Source organism: Rhinopithecus bieti, unplaced genomic scaffold (genome assembly GCF_001698545.2).
Source record: "Rhinopithecus bieti isolate Rb0 unplaced genomic scaffold, ASM169854v2 scaffold_71387, whole genome shotgun sequence".
Lineage (NCBI taxonomy): Eukaryota > Metazoa > Chordata > Mammalia > Primates > Cercopithecidae > Rhinopithecus > Rhinopithecus bieti.
The window spans coordinates 629,345-639,194 of record NW_016826726.1 but is presented as its reverse complement, the minus strand read 5'-3'; the positions used below and the strand labels follow the sequence as shown (position 1 = coordinate 639,194).

The window sequence follows — 9,850 nt, the reverse complement described above, 5'->3', positions numbered from 1 at the left end:
AAAGTTGTTTTCAGCCTCCTGTCTACAGTTAAGTGAGGGAGTCACAGCAAGACAGAGAGTATTGCTGGAGGGTGAGAACTGTGGAGACCAACTGCCACATAGCAAGAGCCCAGCTCTTGGGAGCATTGAGATGTAAGCTCAGGGTTACACAGTTCCAAATCTTGGGAAGGGGCTTTTCAGACACACTGCTTTCTGCCGAGATAAGGAATGCATCACTCTGCCAGAGTATGACTTTTTACAGATTATTAAATAAAGCTGTATATGTCTCATTGTTACCTGATTGCTGGTGGTATTTCTTTCAAGCCATTCACTGGGGTTCAGGGCGGGACGAGTTGCTGTATGCTGGTTCTGTGTTGGCATTTTCACATGTGATTGCTTATCCACCAAGCAACACTGTCCATTTATAGGAGGAAATGAAGCCTGATGATAAATCATTTGCCCAAGGTCATACAGCCAGTAACTCCAGCCAGGATCAAATCCTAGGGAATTATGCAGAATTCTATCTGATGTGTCTATATTTCCCTGAAGCCAAAAATCGTGAGAAGCCTGACAGTATTGTTTGTGATGGAGGAGAAGCTGAAGTCTTGAGAAAGTTGTCCACGTCACAACTCTACCACCTGTGTGGGATTGCGGAGTCTCACTTCTCATTTAATCATCTGCAACCACTTATCTGGGTTCCTCTAAGAGACCAGCCTGTGTTTCTCCAGAGATGGCTATATTTGTACCATCAAGAATAATTTCAGACCGGGTGCGGTGGCTCACACCTGTAATCCCAGCACTCTGGGAGGCCGAGGTGGGCGGATCACTTGAGGACAGGAGTTAAAAGACCAGCCAGGCCAACATGGTGAAGCCCTGTTTCTACTAAAAATACAAAAATTAGCCGGACATGGTGGTGTGTGCCTGTAATCCCAGCTACTTGGAAGGCTGAGGCAGGAGAATCACTTGAACCCAGGAGCTGGAGGTTGCCATGAGCTAAGATCACACCACTGCACTCTAGCCTGGGCTACAGAGCGAGACTGTGTCTCAAAAAAAAAAAAAACCAGATTACTCCTGTATTCCCAGCACTTTGGGAGGCCGAGGCAGGCGGATCACCGGAGTTCAGGAGTTCAAGACCAGCCTGACCAATATCATGAAACCCCATCTCTACTAAAAGTAAAAAAAAAAAAAAAAAAAAAAAAAAAAAAATTAGCCGAGTGTAGTGGCATGTGCCTGTAATCCCATCTACTCGGGAGGCTGAGACAGGAGAATCACTTGAACCCGGGAGGTGGAGGTTGCAGTGAGCCAAGATTGCACCATCGCACTCCAGCCTGGGCAACAAGAGTGAGACTCCTTCTCAAAAAAAATAATAATTTCAGGAGACCACCATCTCAGATGAGTTTTCAATGACCCAGGGGCAAGTGCCAGCAAAAGTGCATGTGGAGTGCTACATCTGTGAGAGGCACTCATAAAAAATGACATGGACCACAGAGTGCAGTGGCTCACGCCAGTAATCCCAGCACTTTGGGAGGCCGAGGCGGGTGAGTCACAAGGTCAGGAGATCGAGACCATCCTGGCTAATACAGTGAAACCCCATCTCTACTAAAAATACAAAAAATTAGTCGGCCGTGGTGGCGGGCACCTGTAGTCCCAGCTACTTGGGAGGCTGAGGCAGGAGAATGGCATGAACCCGGGAGTCAGAGCTTGCAGATAGCAGAGATAGCACCACTGCACTCCAGCCTGGGCAGCAGAGCGAGACTGTCTCAAAAAAAAAAAAAGAAAAAAAAAAAATGACATGGACCCTGCCCATTCTGGCAGAGGAGTTGAAACAAATGTATGTGAACAGATAAAGATTACCAAGCTGAAGCCTTACAATGCAGGCCAATGGTCCACAGAATGCTGACATGGGAAGGAATTGATCTGATGGCCTCAGTTGCCCTTTTTTTGTTTTGTTATGTTTTGTTTTGACATGGAGTCTCGCTCTGTCGCCCAGGCTGGACTGCAGTGGCACGATATCCACTCACTGCAACCTCCACCTCCTAGGTTCAAGCAATTCTCCTGTCTCAGCCTCCCGAGTCCTGGGACTACAGGCATGTGCTACCACGCCCAGCTAATTTTTTGTAGAGATGGGGTTTCGCCATGTTGACCATGCTGGTCTGGAACTCCTGACTTTCAGTGATCTGCCTGCCTCAGCTTCCCAAAGTGCTGAGATTACAGGCATGAGCTACTGCGCTGGGACTTTTTTTTTTTTTTTAAACAGTGTCTTGCTTTGTCACCCAAGCTGGATGGCAGTGGTGTAATCATAGCTCACTGCAGCCTCAAACTCCTGGGCTCAAGCCATCCTCCCACTTCAGCCTCTTGAGTAACAGACTATAGGCATGCACCACCATGCCTAGCTAATTTTTTATTTTTTGTAGAGACAGGGTATCACTTTGTTGCCCAGGCTGGACTTGAACTCCTGACCTCAAGTGATCTTGCCTTAGCCTCCCAAAATGCTAGGATTACAGGTGTGGGAATCAGCCCTTTATTGAGCATCTATATATAGGCCAGGCCCTTAATGCCTTCCTATAAATTTCCTTCTATTGACCCAGTGAGATACATGCTATTCCCATTTTATGGATGCAGAAGCGGGTCCAGAGATAACTAGTTTGTAAATGGTCACAAAACTAGTAAGTGGCTGTATGGGAAACAGTTTCCTCCACTACACTCAACAATTCCAGCACTTCTGTGACCAAATGTATGAGCTTTTTTCCCATACCAACCAATTCTCCAACACCCCAGACACGGAGTAGGTGTCCTAAATTATGACTCCAGCTTCCTGGCATTAGCACAGACCCTACAGGTTAAGGGTTCAGGCCCACAAGACCTGCTTCAGATGCCAGTTGCAAGCATTGGATCCCCAGGTTATTCATACTTCTGTCCACCCTGGCTACAAATCGGACCCCCTCCCTCAGGTTTGATAGTTTGCTAGGATGGCTCACAGAACTCAGGGAAACACTGAATTTACTGGTTTATTATTAAAAAGGATATGAGGCTGGATGTGGTGGCTCACACCAGTAATCCTAGCACTTTGGGAGGAAGAGGATCACTTGAACCCAGGAGTTCAAGACCAGCCTGGGCAATATAGTGATCATGAGGTCAGGAGATGAAAACCATCCTGGCTAACACGGTGAAACCCCATCTCTACTAAAAATACAAAAAATTAGCTGGGCCTGGTGGCGGGCACCTGTAGTCCCAGCTACTCAGGAGGCTGAGGCAGGAGAATGGCGTGAACCCGGAAGGCAGAGCTTGCAGTGAGCCAAGATCGTGCCACTGCACTCCAACCTGGGTGACAGAGCAAGACTCCGTCTCAAAAAAAAAAAAACCATACGACAAAGGATACAACAGGTAAATGCCCAGATAAAGAAGTATATAGGGCCGGGTGTGGTGGCTCACACCTGTAATCCCAGCACTTTGGGAGGCCAAGGCAGGTGGATCACAAGGTCAAGAGTTCGAGGCTGGTCAACATGGTGAAATCCTGTCTCTACTAAAAATACAAAAATTAGCCGGGCATGGTGGCAGATGCCTGTAATCCCAGCTACTTGGGAGGCTGAGGCAGGAGAATCACTTAAACCCAGGAGGCAGAAGTTGCCGAGATCGTGCCATTGCACTCCAGCCTGGGCAACAAGAGCAAAACTCTGTCTCAAACAAAAAAAAATATGTAGGAGGCTGGACACAGTGGCTCAAGCCTGTAATCCCAGCAGTTTAGGAAGCCAACGCGGGTGGATCCCCTGAGGTCAGGAGTTCGAGACCAGCCTGGCTAACATGATGAAACCCCCATCTCTACTAAAAATACAAAAATTAACTGGGCATGATGGTGGGCACCTGTAATCCCTGCTACTCGGGAGGCTGAGGCAAGAGGATCACTTGAACCCTGGAAGCAAAGGATGCAGTGAGCCTAAATTGTGCCACTGCACTCCAGTCTGGGCAACATAGCAAGACTCCGTCTTTAAAAAAAAAAAAAAAAAAAAAAACGTAGAGCAAAATCTGGAGGGGTCTCAGGGAGTTGGAGTGTGCCATCCTTCTGGTGTGCTGGATGTGTCACCAACCTGGAAGCTCTCTGAACCTCGTACTTTAGGGATTTTTATGGAAGCTTCATCACATAAGCATTATCAATTATTAACTCAATCTCCAGCTCCTCTCCCTACTCCAGAGGATGAGGGTGGGACTGAAAGCTCCAAGCTCATAATGATGGCTTTGTCTTTCTAGTGACCGCTCCCCAGCCAGGAGCCCACCAAGTGTTGCCTCATTAGAACAGAAAACACTTCTGTCACCGAGGAAATTAGAAGGGTTTTAAGAGCTCTGGCCAGGAGCCAGGGAGGAACACCAGTGCATATTTCTTAGTGGAAGACCTAGGATTTTAAATTTTGTAATTCTTAGGTGCTTCCCTAAGTAGAAAAGGAGAGTTATGCGGTGGGATTGTTTTAAGAAGAGACCAGAGATTCCCTACTTCCTGCCTCATTCATGAACTGCACCTTGAGGCTTGTTTTGGAAATTTGCCTGTCGTAAGAAGACGGGCATTAGAGTTGTATGGCAGCAGGAGTGGGAAGGTGGGCTCAAGCCAAGGCCTACGTCCCTGAGTGGCTGTCACCCATTCTAACATCCTGATTAGAACTTTCGTGCAGAAGTGTGCCTCCACTCGGGCTCCTTCAGCTCGCTATGCCAAGTGCCTATAAAGATACAAGTCAAACCAGCCTTCCCCAGGATCAAGGGAGAACCTGAGCAGGAGTGCTCTAGCTGGCAAGGCCCCAGAAAAGGCTGCATGGGCTGAGCTGGAGTCAGGAGTCATTTCAGTGCAGAGGGCCCTTTGTCTCCAGGAGTACTAATCCCCCTAATGGGGAAGCAGCAAGAGGGTGTGGTTAAATCTTAATGAAAGGTGGGACTGAAGGTAACACACTGATCAAAGACAATTCAGCCGGAGTCACATTCTTTATCCTAGACCAGTGACTCTCAAGCTTGGCCACGGACTGTGGCTCATGCTTGTAATCCCAACACTTAGGGAGGCAGAGGCAGGAGGATCAATTGAAGCCAGGAGTTTGAGACCAGCCTAGGCAGCACAGTGAAACCTCATCTCTACAAAAAAATGTTAAAATTAGCCATGAGTGCTGGTGCACACCTGTAGTCCTAGCTACTCAAGGCTGAGAAGGGAGGATTACTTGAGCCTGGGTCAAGGCTGCACTGAGCTATGATTGTGCCACTGCACTCTATCCTGGGTGACAAAGCAAGACCCTGTTAAAAAATCAAGCCTGGGCATGCATTGGAATCACCTGGAAGCATGAAAACAGATTGCCGGGCCTACCCCCAGAGTATGATTCCGTGGATCTGGAATGCAGCCTGAGAATTTGCATGTCTAACAAATTCCCGCTGAGGCTGCTGGTCTAGGGACCACACTTGGAGACCACTGTCCAAATACTGCTATTCAGAGTGTCCCCAGACTGGCAACATGGGGGTCACCTGGGAGCTTATTAGAAATGCAAAATATTGAACTCCGCCCCAGACCTTCTGAATCAGAGCCTGCAGTTTAACAAGATCTCCAGGTGATTTCTATGCACACTAAAGGTTGAGAAGGCACTGCTTCCCAAACTCGGCAGTCAAGGGAATCTCTTGGTTTAAAATTTAGATTCCTGGGCTCCCTGTCTGGTGACTTGGATTTAGAAGGTTTGGGAGATCCCAGAAATTACTACAGTTAAGCCCGGTTGAGTGATTGTTATGGTCAGGCCAGCATGGGAACTCCTGCTCATTTTCCTCAGTCCTGTGTTCCTTGGACAAGACCATGCCACAAAGCCAGAGAAAAACCTTTTGCTCCAGGATCATGACAAGGCAGCAGCTGCTCCCCTAGAAACAGGAACTCGGGGAAGGTGGCTCCTCCATGGTCTGTGATGCCGTCAGAGGAAACGGGTGGTTGTGAGAACCACAGAGTCTGCAGTCGGAGCTAGAGCTCCAAGGACCCCACGCCTGTGTCTCTGTGACAGAGCTCAAAGGGCCCTGGGCCTTCCTTCCCTGGCTCGGCTGTGCTTGGGAGGGTTCCCCAATCCAGAATCCCTCAGGAGCATGGGGCAGCTGATCCATCCCTGCTGTACAAACTGCTGACTGCAGACGGATGCTGAGCTACCCAAACCGACACCTAGCCTCTCCCTGAAGCTCCTTCCAGGCTGAGAGAGTTCTGGGTCCTAGGACCAAGGACGCTGGCAGGCTTCCAGAAGGGGCCCCAACCTGTCCAGCCAGAGCATGCGTCTCAGCAGAGCCGTCTTCCCAAGCCTGTGATGACAAACCAGTAAGTATGCTTGCTTTTGTTCTCGGATGGCCTAGAGCCAGGTGAGGAAGAATGGTCTCCCCGGCTCAGACTGGGTCTGGGCTTTATTTGCCATTGGGAAAAAAACAGCTGAAGGAGAAGGGAGAGTGGCTGTAAAGAGGGGTGTTTTCTGGGGGTCCCAGAAGAACCAAGACCCACCTGCTCCACCTTTGACTGCCTCTTGGAGCTTACGCTCTTCCCTGCAGCTTGTCTTCACGCCCGTCCTAGTCCCATCTCAGTTGCACATTTGCTGTGTGACTTTGGGCCCCTCTCTGCGCTGCAGTGAGACTCCAAAGGCAGGAATGTGAGGGCTATCATCTCTCAAGACAGTTCAGCTAGAGAGCCTACAGTGAAATCTCACTCTCAAAAGGGTGATATTTCTCAGTGGAAAGAAAGGGAGAGATCTCCCTTTAACTCGATCCAAATTCATTATTGTTTTTTGTTGAGTTGGGGTCTCGTTCTGTCACCCAGGCTGGAGTGCGGCAGCATAATCATGACTATAGACTTGAACCCCTGGGCTCAAGTGTAGTGGTGCAGTCCTAGCTCATTGCACCCTTGAACTCCTGGGTTCACGGGATCCTCCCACCTTAGGCTCCCAAGTAGCTGAGACTACAGGCATGTACCACCATACCCAGCTAATTTGTTATATTTTTGTAGAGATGGCGGGGGCCGGGGGGAGGTCTCACTATGTTGCCCAGGCTGGTCTCAAACTCCTGGCCTCGAGCAATCCTCCTGTCTCAGCCTCCTGAATTGCTGGGATTATAGGCATGAGCCACCGTGCCTGGTCAAATTCATCACTCTTACACCCACTACTGAAAAATGATCTTCAGAAGCACAAAATACACATGACAGCAGGCCCAGCCCTGCACGAATGGGCTATGTGACCAGAAGCACAAGGTTGTCCTCTCAGGGAGTTGGTCACTGTATCTGAAATGGGGCCCAAGTGAGACATTGAAAAAAAAAAAACAACCAATATTCTGGGCAGTGAGCTGATCTCGGCTGCCGTTGACTAACTTTTTCCTTTCACCTGATAACCTCATGTCCTCCGGAAAGTGCCTGGCACATAGTAAGATTTTCAAAAATTTGTGTAGTTATTGATTAGATGCTGTCTTATAAAAGTTGTGGCTAATACTGCCTCCTCCTAGGCTGGCCTATCGCATGGTCTTTATTTTGCCCCCAGGGGCTTATTGGCCTTGACCTGACCAAGTCCTTGACCAGGTGAAGGGAGCTGCAGAGACTTTGGGGAGGCTTCCAGCCTGAGTACAGCTCCCCTGTCTCTGCCTTTGGGCCCAGCCCCCAGCTCCACCTGCGGCAGGAAGGAGTCTCTCAGTCTATTGCAGGTGGTGACTGTGGTCTTCCTGAAGGAGGGGAAAGGAAACTAAGCCTTACTGAGCACCCACTCTGTGCCGGACTCCTGCAACTCTCCCCACAGCCCTGTGGCGCCTGTGGTGCACCTCATTCACAGATGAGATGCAGGAAGCTTGCATGCTTTGCCTGAGGCCACACAGCTCCAACCAGGTTCAAGTGGGTACTCACGCTACCCAAGCCAGAGGTTCTCTCCCTGGGGTTTCCTGGTCTTGGGTTTGTAAAATTCCTCCTCAGGAGGATCGCTTGAGCCCAGGAGTTCAAGACCAGCCTGGGCAACACAGCAAGACCCCAATAATGTAAAACAAAAACAAAAAACCTCCTCAAGAACAGCAGCACCATTTCAGTGTACCCAGGCTGCAGGATCCTAAAACTCTGAGCAGGAAGTGGCTGTCAGGACTCATTTCCATGCCATATGCCCATTCTGTGTTCAAGAGGTCCCTTCCAGATGAATGCTGAACTCCCCATAGGGAGGCAGCAGCAAGCAGGTATTGGGTGTTTGTTTGTTTGTTTGTTTGTTTGTTTTGCGGCAGGGCGGGTAGAGAGTCTCACTCTGTCACCCAGGCTGCAGTGCAGTGGCACAATCTCGGCTCACTGCAGCCCCTGCCTCCCAGGTTCAAGCAATTCTTTTGCCGCAGCCTCTCAAGTAGCTGGGATTACAGGCAACCACCACCACACCCGGCTCATTTTTGTATTTTTAGTAAAGACAGGGTTTCACCATGTTGGCCAGGCTGGTCTCAAACTCCTGACCTCATGTGATCTGCTCGCCTCAGCCTCCCAAAGTGCTGGCGATTACAGGAGTGAGCCACCGCACCCGGCCCAGGTATTGTTATTCCTATGTCAACGACATGAGGCTGAAGAACAGAGAGGCTGTTCCATCCGCTAAGGTAGGATCTTTACTCCCCAGACAGGACTGGCCCAGGAGGCCACAGAAATCACTCCATGATATTAATGGACACCCATCCTCATCCAGGAAGGAGCCCACTCTGTCACCACCCCATTCAGTGAGCTCCTCCAGAGTAAGGAGCATGGGTTCCCCTCCAGGGACTGCCAGCGCTTGGCAGGTGCCTGACACAGAGCAGGAACTCCATGAATACCAGCTGAACTGGGCCAAATGTGTAATTGTGCCTTGTCCCTACTGAAAAGAATGAAACCATCCGAAAAGAAATACAAAGCTCTGCCTCCCACTCCCCAAACACTTTAATACAGTGTTTGGAAAAATCAGCACTACCCTGGAAATCTGGGGATTTAAACTATTCTAAGGATAAGACACCTGTCCTAAGAGCTAACAGTCTCATTTAGTTAATGTGTGCTGAGTGCTTCCCTAAATGCTGAGTAATAGGCAAACAAAAGAAGTTCTTGTCCTCATGCAGTTACAGGATAGTGGCAGATTAAAGAAGTAAACTCTAAAATGAATGATGAAAACTTCCCAAGAGGCTGGGTCCCATGGCTCACACCTGTAATCCCAGGTCTTTGGGAAGCTGAGGTGGGAGGATTGATGGAGCCCAGGAGTTCAAGAACAGCCTAGGCAACATGGCGAGAGCCCATAACTTAAAAAAAAGTAAAAGGGCCAGGCGCGGTGGCTCAAGCCTGTAATCCCAGCACTTTGGGAGGCCGAGACGGGTGGATCACGAGGTCAGGAGATCGAGACCATCCTGGCTAACACAGTGAAACCTCGTCTCTACTAAAAAATACAAAAAACTAGCCGGGCGAGGTGGCGGGCGCCTATAGTCCCAGCTACTCGGGAGGCTGAGGCAGGAGAATGGCGTAAACCCGGGAGGCGGAGCTTGCAGTGAGCTGAGATCCGGCCACTGCACTCCAGCCTGGGCAACAGAGCGAGACTCCATCTCAAAAAAAAAAAAAAAAAAAAAGTAAAAGGGCTGGGCGCAGTGGCTCGCACCTGTAATCCCAGCACTTTGGGAGGCTGAGGTGGGCGGATCGCCTGAGGTCGGGAGTTCGAGACCACCCTGACCAATATGGAGAAACCCTGTCTCTACTGAAAATACAAAATTGGCCGGGCGTGGTGGCGCATGCCTGTAATCCCAGCTACTCGGGAGGCTGAGGAAGGAGAATCACTTGAAGCCAGGAGGCAGAGGTTGTGGTGAGCCGAGATCGCGCTATTGTACTCCAGCTTGGGCAACAAGAGTAAAACTCTGTCTCAAAAAAAAAAAAAAAAAA

At 49.5% G+C, this 9,850-nt stretch overlaps 1 protein-coding gene across 1 annotated transcript in view; it reads left to right on the top strand.

Moving 5' to 3' along the window:
* The first annotated feature begins 5,919 nt into the window (after window positions 1-5,919).
* Window positions 5,920-9,850, top strand: part of SLA2 (Src like adaptor 2) — a 35,661-nt gene continuing 31,730 nt past the window's right edge. The window contains exon 1 of the mRNA XM_017863515.1: window positions 5,920-6,289. The gene's annotated coding sequence lies outside the window, so the exon portion shown is untranslated. The remainder of the gene's footprint in view (window positions 6,290-9,850) is intronic.